Source organism: Cygnus olor, chromosome Z, assembly GCF_009769625.2.
Source record: "Cygnus olor isolate bCygOlo1 chromosome Z, bCygOlo1.pri.v2, whole genome shotgun sequence".
In the NCBI taxonomy this organism is placed as follows: domain Eukaryota; kingdom Metazoa; phylum Chordata; class Aves; order Anseriformes; family Anatidae; genus Cygnus; species Cygnus olor.
Genome location: NC_049198.1, coordinates 59,582,683 through 59,590,400, shown reverse-complemented (window position 1 = coordinate 59,590,400; position 7,718 = coordinate 59,582,683).

Sequence of the window (7,718 nt, the reverse complement as noted above, 5' to 3'; positions counted from 1 at the left end):
CGGAGCGCGGCCCTCGGGTGATCGCGGGGAGCGGCCAATGGGGCGCCGCTGACGGGACGGGGCGGCCGCCGCCATCTTGGGGGCGGGGGGCGGCCGTCTCTGTGCCCGGCTAACGGTCCGCCTCCGTGTGAGGCGCTGGGACCCAGGACGCTTTGAGTTCCTGGAGGCCGTAATGAGGCACCGAACGCGTGTAAAGGGCTCTCTGCGGCGGCTGCAGCCGCCGGGGGGCGCCCGCTGCTCGTCCCGCCGCGGGTTTCAGTCAGAGGTGCGGGTGTGTTTGGCACCGCCATGGTGCCAGGGCTCCCTCAGACCGCAGTCTAACTGTCAGGTTGCTGCAGTCCCATCCTTCTCTGCACTGGAACACTGGGGACAAAACAGGTGGAAAACTTACAGTATAAAACGGTGAATAGCTTTCTGCTCTAGCTACGTGGATGAGCAGGATCAGCTATGTCACTATCCGTGGAGGAGAGAGGTTAAGAATGTGTGAGCGTGAGGCTGATGGGATGATAGTTGCACCAGCCTCGAGTAGGTTAATTGGAATGAATTTACCCAATCTAACTTGCTGAAAGCTTTAGTGGGACTAAGTCCCGTTTCATGCTTCCCCCTGCTGTTCTACCTCTGGCATGCCAGCAGGTATTGAACAGTTGAACTGAGCACGTTCAACTCCCTGGTTCAAATTTCAATCTTAGAAGACAACTAGCCAAGCAAAGAAACAAAAACTTATAGAAAAATGCCATGATTTTTGGCTCTGGCTGTGCTATGCAATTAAACACTTCATTATGAACTCAACATGCTTACAGGCGCATTTGAATAAAGAAAGGCACTAATAAAGACACCAGGTCAGTGATGTCCTGAAGACACAAGAAGCATATTCACAACTCATTTTTCAACTGTTAGGGAAGGAAAATGATGAATATATAATCTGCCTCCTTGCTAAAATTAAGGAATAAAGACACTGGTGGCTCTGGAAGTGACATGTATTATAAGAAAATTTTGGAGCACAATCTTGGTAGAAGCAGCAGATTTAGATATATTGGCAAACTCTGGCAGTGGTATTTGACAATGACATTTGCCCCAGTACCTTTTTTGTTGTGATATTTGAGATGATGGGTGGCTGGCATCAATCTTCACACATGGAAGTAGTTTGAATGAGGAAGGGATGGCTCTTGATATGGCTAGACAGAGACAGGTGGAAGGCTCTGAGTGCAAACTAGTAAATCCCATTGCTCAGGGTTCCAGTGAGTTCTGTTTCTACCAGAAGGGGTAGATATACAGGGTCTATAAAGATACATGACCTGTATCACTTTCAGGGTACCGACTTCCCCGGGTACTTGCTTTTGCTAATTGATAAATGCAGAATATTGTCCGTAAATTGGTGAGCAAAGGCTTCAACCATACTGCCAAGCAAGCAGCATTTATCTGGAACGAAAGTAGCTCATCACCCATCAGAAAGAAATCACTTGATGGTGCTAATTCCATCATTCCTACCAGCCAGTGAGAGGACTATGATATCAAGATGCTAAAATTGCGCAGCTCACAGTCACTCTGCTGGAATCCGTTTCCTTGTCCCTGCCTTTTTCTTCTCTTCTTTGCCCATATTTTCCTTCTTTATTACTTGTCATTGCTGGAGACATAATTGGAGTTATATAATACCAAAATTTAAAGTCTAAAGCTTTTCCTGCAGAACTCTTTGCACTTACAAGTGCTTTTTATGTGCAGAAGGCTGCAACTCAAGATCAGTTTCCCTGGAGGGCTAAGAAGCAATCTCTTTTCCTGAAACCCCCACATCCTGAAGGGTAGAAGGGAAATATCCAGCCAGTTTCTAGGAGGTATCTGTTGTGAAGCAGGGATCAGAGAAAATCTTCCTGCTAGTGTTTCTCTCTGCTCTGCTAGATTTTCTTTTTTTTTTTTTTTTTTTTTTTTCTCCCATGCTGATGTGGTACCAAGAACCCCATCAACTGATACAGAGAGAAAAGTGTTTTAGAAAACGTACCTTGACACCTTATGTCAGCTAAGCTATTATAAACCCATTCACAGCTGGGGGGGGGAGGTGATATAATGATACACTAAATGTATGTAGTGTTACAGACCTTATGAAACACCCTTAGATAATTAATTGCTTAATGCATGAGAAACTGAAGAACATAATGAAAGCTTAGACACTATGCTGCCAAGCCCCCAGGACAGGAGAGCAGGAGAGACACATTTGCAGAGTTCTTGCTGCACTTTTGAAATGTTACTGAAAGACACTAAGTTAGCCATAACAGAAACTTAAGAGTAAAACTCTTGTTATGTGGGATTTGGAACTGCAAATCATTTTTTTCCTCATTTAGAGGAAATTCATGGCTCAACCTTTTCTTTGCTAAAATAGCACGTACTCCTTTCTCCCATAAGCTCATGCAAAGCAAGTTTAGTTAAAGCTGACACATTACACATTCAGGTTATAGCATTTCCCCAAAGATAAGTCTACATATCGACACATCCTGGGAAGGTGCATGCAGAGACGTATTGAGGGCAGAGTTGACAATGCCTCTTGTCAAGCTGCAAGCACGATTAGGATACAAGGATGGCGACACATAGCATGAAGAACTTTTCCCTAGTACGCACAGCACCAACCAACCTGTACAATCATCAAGTAATGTAGTCAAACAGGTTTTTAGTATTTGCTTATCAGACAGCCCTGGCACTCAGTCAGAAAGGCAACAATAAAAAGTTTGGAAATTAATGTTAGTTGTCTGTTTGCACTGGGACAACGAAAGAAGGTAACAAAATAAAAAAAAGGTCCACACTTTGTGCCGTCAGAAAGAAGTCTTAGAAAAAGATCTAGACTGCAGAGGAAAAGCAACAGCTGAGGGTGGAGAAAGTCTTGCTTGGAGAGGCTGACCGAGGCGGACGACAGAATTGTGTTTAATAGGAGGAAACTCTCAGAAGCTAAGAGCCAGCCAAACCCAGAGCTCCGTAGCATGCATTTGCAGCTCATTAATTAGAATGAAGACAGAGGCAGCATGTGGAGAGTCTGCAAACAAATGACCGGGGCTGAGGCTTGCCCAGGTCATCAGAAACAGGAGTTCTTTCCACTCAGCCCTTCAATAAATGCTTAGTTCCTATAATAAAATCTCCAACAAAGGACAGCTAACAGAGGTAGCAGGGGGGCTGAAAAGCACTGACATAGTCCTTGTAAGAAACATAAGCTTACATGAGCTCAGCACTGCCAGCTGCTGTAAGTTCATATTTTGGGTTGAATTTGCATAAAAATTACACAGAGACAATTCAAGCGCTACTTCCCTGTTCTGCTCAGTTATCACAGAATGGTTTGGGTTGGAAGGGACCTTCAAGACCATCCAGTTCCAACCACTTGCCATGGGCAGGTACACCTTCCACTAAACTAGGTTGCTCTAAGCCCCCGTTGCCCCCTGGCCTTGAATACTTCCGGGGATGGGGCATCCACAGCTTCTCTGGGCAACCTGTTACTGTGCCTTATCACCCTCTGAGTGAAGAAGTTCCTAAATTAGTTACTGTGTTACAAGGGAAATGAGCTGAGTGGGAGAGCACGCACAGGCATCCAGCTCAGATGGGTGATAGAAATCAGCCAGTGTTTTATAAACCATAGTGAGAAAGAAACATAAATACTTAAAGAATTTGAAGATGAATTTACATATAGCAAACCACCCACCCAAAGTTAGTGAAAATTTAAGCTTGAATTCATGTATGTCTCAGTTCCCTGTTTAACGAAAGTTAACCACAAAGATCTTCAGAAAATAATTTGGCACATTTTGTGTTTTTTTGTTGCTGTTGTTGTTGTTTGTTTTTAAGGAGACGCACTATAGGAAAGACCACACATGTAGTGAAGCACAAGAGATTATAATAATAAGATGCATTCAGTAGAAGATTTGAATGAAGTATAGTAACTAAGCACTGGTGGAATTCTCTGAATGCTGCAGAGGAAGTAGGCAGTCTGTGGAAAAAGAAAAGTCTGTGATCACATGGTTACAGTATGTACAAAGAGCTGTGGTAAGGCCGCACAGAAAATCTGCATTTAGGCTTTTGCTAACATTATGGTATTTTACTCGAGTAATTTCCTGGTTTGTGAGTTTGCAGGTAATAATTAATTTAATGGCAATAATATGGACATTGTTATACAGACAAAACAAGGCTGCAGTGAAGCACAGCATATGCTACAGGGCATGCCTTACTTAAGGCAACAGTGAACTCAAACAGGCTTACCCAGCTCATCCACATAACAATTTACACATCCCTTGGGCATGATAATCCCCTCAAAATCCAATTTAGGCAGATTGTTAGATGAAGTATGCACCTGTGCTAAAGCCAGAGCTTAACCTTTAACTGTGGATGGATGACAGGAGTGGACCACAGTTCAGGATGAGGAACCACGTAGATGGAAAAGCAGATAAAGAATCAGTGAGCACATCCGGGTCATTCTGATCCTCAAATCAGACTTAATAACTTAAAACACCAAACTGGAGAAGTAAAGACATCGATTTGAACTAATGGGGAAGTAAAAGTAGAAAAAAAATAGTATGCAAAAAAAGAAAAATGAAGAATGGAGGAGAACAATAGAACAGAAATAACCCAGCTACATGCCATTCTTATTCACTTCCTCTTAAAATGCAACCTTCACAGGGACAGAATATGCAGCCTGCCTGCCCGGATTAGTCTTAGGTGGGCAAATCCTTGCCCAGCTCTGCTGTGTCCTGTAGCCTGTGACTCTAGATGCCTGTCTACCATTACCATGTCATGGTAATTACAGCTAGAGGCACAGTAGCCTGTAGAAACAGGCTACTACTGCATGTGCTTTGGTTCTGTCTGAGGACACATCTTGCACACTATCACTTTCAAAACTTGCAGGGTAGGAAACCACTTGTTTTTTGGACCTCCACAGGATTGTCCTGCTGCATTTGTGTTTCTCCAGCAGAAGCTCCTTGGACAGGTCGTTCAATCCTCCTTCTTCTCTAGGCTTGCTCCTTCATGTTGCAGTATTCTTCCTCTTAGTTTCAGGCTTTCCTAGGAACAAAAAAGAATACTACCCAATATTCTCTATTCTCCATGTTATGTTGGAAGAGCATTGGCACAGTGCTCTACCTTTATTTATATTTGTCTTTCCAGCCTGCTTCTTCTAGCCACCCATTCTGCTCTTGCTCCATAACAATTAACCCACCATAAACAAAACAGTTAAGCACATAACCATTAAAAGGAATTTCCTCACCACATTGTAGTGCATTGACAATGCTTGTCTAACATACGTCCCCTACATTCTCTATAAGAGTCCAGACAATCAGATGGATAATGCAGACAGGAAAGGATGGGGTGGCAGTGGGGGGGGTGGCAGTGGGGGAACTGGGACACATTGCATAGGAGGAGAGACTCAGAATCTGGGACTGTTGTGCTAGTTCTCAGAAGTGAAGGCTACATGGGGATATCTAATGGCTATCATCAGCTGTCTGTCTGGAGGTTAAGAAGAACAAGACCCTCCTCAGATTTCCTCTTCCAGGGGACCAGGACAAAGGACAAGATGAAGCAGTCACAAGTGACATCAAGGGAAATTTCAGTTTCAACCGTATGGAAAAAAGTCTTTTTTTGTGAGTGCAGTCAAACACAGCAACAGCCTGGCCAAGGAAGCTGCAGAATTTCTATCCTTGAAGATGTTCAGGCCAAACCCTGAGCACCATGGTCTAGCTTTCACATCAGACCTGCACTGAGTAGAAGGCTGGACTACATGGCTGCCTAAGAACCCTTCCAAATGTGTTTTATGATTTCATTAAGGAAAATTAAGCCCTTTATCACCAAAAATAAATAAATTAGTTAAATTACAGTACGAACATTTTACCTGGAGTTACAGACTAGGTTACTAGCAATTAATCTAGTTCAGCTAAACCACACAAGGTAGCCTGGAAATAGTGGTGAGTCATTGTAACGGGTGTCCCCTGCTGCAGGGGACAGAGACACTCGCCTGTCAACCTGATTTATGGATTAGGAAGGTTTGCTGCCTGCCAGGGATGCAGAGCAAGGAAGCTGGATGTTTGCTCTGACTGCTACCTCCTGTTCTTACTCCACATGGGTGCAAATGATACTGCTAGGGGAAATCTGGGCAGTATCAAACAAGACTACAGAGCCCTGGGAGCAGTGGTCAAGGGCATGGGGGCTCAGGTGGTGCTGACCTCCTCAGTCCTGCTGATGAGAGGAAAGGACATGAGAAAGAGGGCACTGATAGAAGAGGTCAAAAATTGGCTGTGGAACTGGTGTGGGCAACAGGGTTTGGGGTTCTGTGACTGTGGGACCCTGTTTGAGGATCAGGGTCTGCTTGGGAGAGATGGGGTACACCTCTCTAAGTGGGGCAAGGACATTTTTGCCAATAGGATGGCTGATCTCATAAGTAGGGCAATAAACTAGGAAGAGGGAGAGAGTACCCAGCGGCCCTGTGAAGGAGTGACGCACGGGGCTTCCAACAAGGGGCACAGGGTGATGTGGCAGGCAGGGATCGCAAAATGAATGATAGGGCTAAAGCAGGCTACTTCCAGCACTTGCAGGCTAGCAAGGAAATGCCTACAAGGCATTATTATGGAGAACTCCCTCAAACACCTTCTAGTAACACAACGTGCTGGGGTACCCCTCTGAAATGCCTGTGTGGGGAATAAACAAGAGAAGTTAGAGGTGTGCATACGCTTCCAGGGCTGTGATCTTATCAGCATAAAGGAGATGTGGTGGGATGGCTCCCATGACTCGACTGCTGGCATGTTGATAAGTGTCTTTGGGAAGGACAGGCAGGGGAGGCATGAAGGGGGCATCATGCTTGATGTCAACGAGCAGCTGGAGCACATGGAGCACTGTCTGGGGATGGATGAGGGGCAGGCAGAGAGCTGTTGGGTCAAGATTACAGGGAGTCCCCCATAAGATCCTCCTATAGAAGCTGCTGAAGTATGGCCTGGTTGAACAGACAGTGAGGTGGATTAAAAATTGGCAGAACAGCCAGACCAAATGATAGTGGTCAGCAGCACAAAGTCTGGTTGGAGGCCAGGAATGAGTGGAGTATCCCAGGGGTCAATACTGGGTCCAGTTTTGTTTAACAATTTCATTAACAGTCTGGATGATGAGGTAGAGCACACCCTCAGTAGATTTGCAGATGACATGAAACTCAGGGGAGTGACAGACTCAGCATAGGGCTGTGCTGCCATCCAGAAGGACCTTGACAGGCTGGAGAGGTGGGCTAAAAAGAATGTCATAAAGTTCAACAGGAAGTGTGGACTCCTGCAACTGGAAAGGAACAACCCCAGATACGAGGACATGCAGTGAGTCACCTAGCTGTAAAACAGTGTTTCAGAAAAGGACCTTGGAGTCCTGATGAACACAAAGTCGAACATGAGTCAGCAATGTGCCTTTGTTGCTAAGACAACTAATGGTATTCTTGGCTGCATCAGGCAAAGTATTGTCAGCACGTCAAGAGAGGTTATCCTTCCACTGTATTCAGCATTGGTGAGGCCGCAAGTATAAGAGAGACTTGAACATACTGTTAAGAGTCCGATGGATGGCTACCAAGACAATGAAGGGACAGAAGCACCTCTCCTGTGAAGAGAGGCTGTGAGAGCTGGGACTGTTCAGCCTGGAGAAGAGGAGGCTCAGGGGGGATCTCATCAATGTGTATAAATACCTGAAAGGAGTTCAAGGACAGTAGATGCAGGTTCATTTCGGTGGTGCCCAGTGCC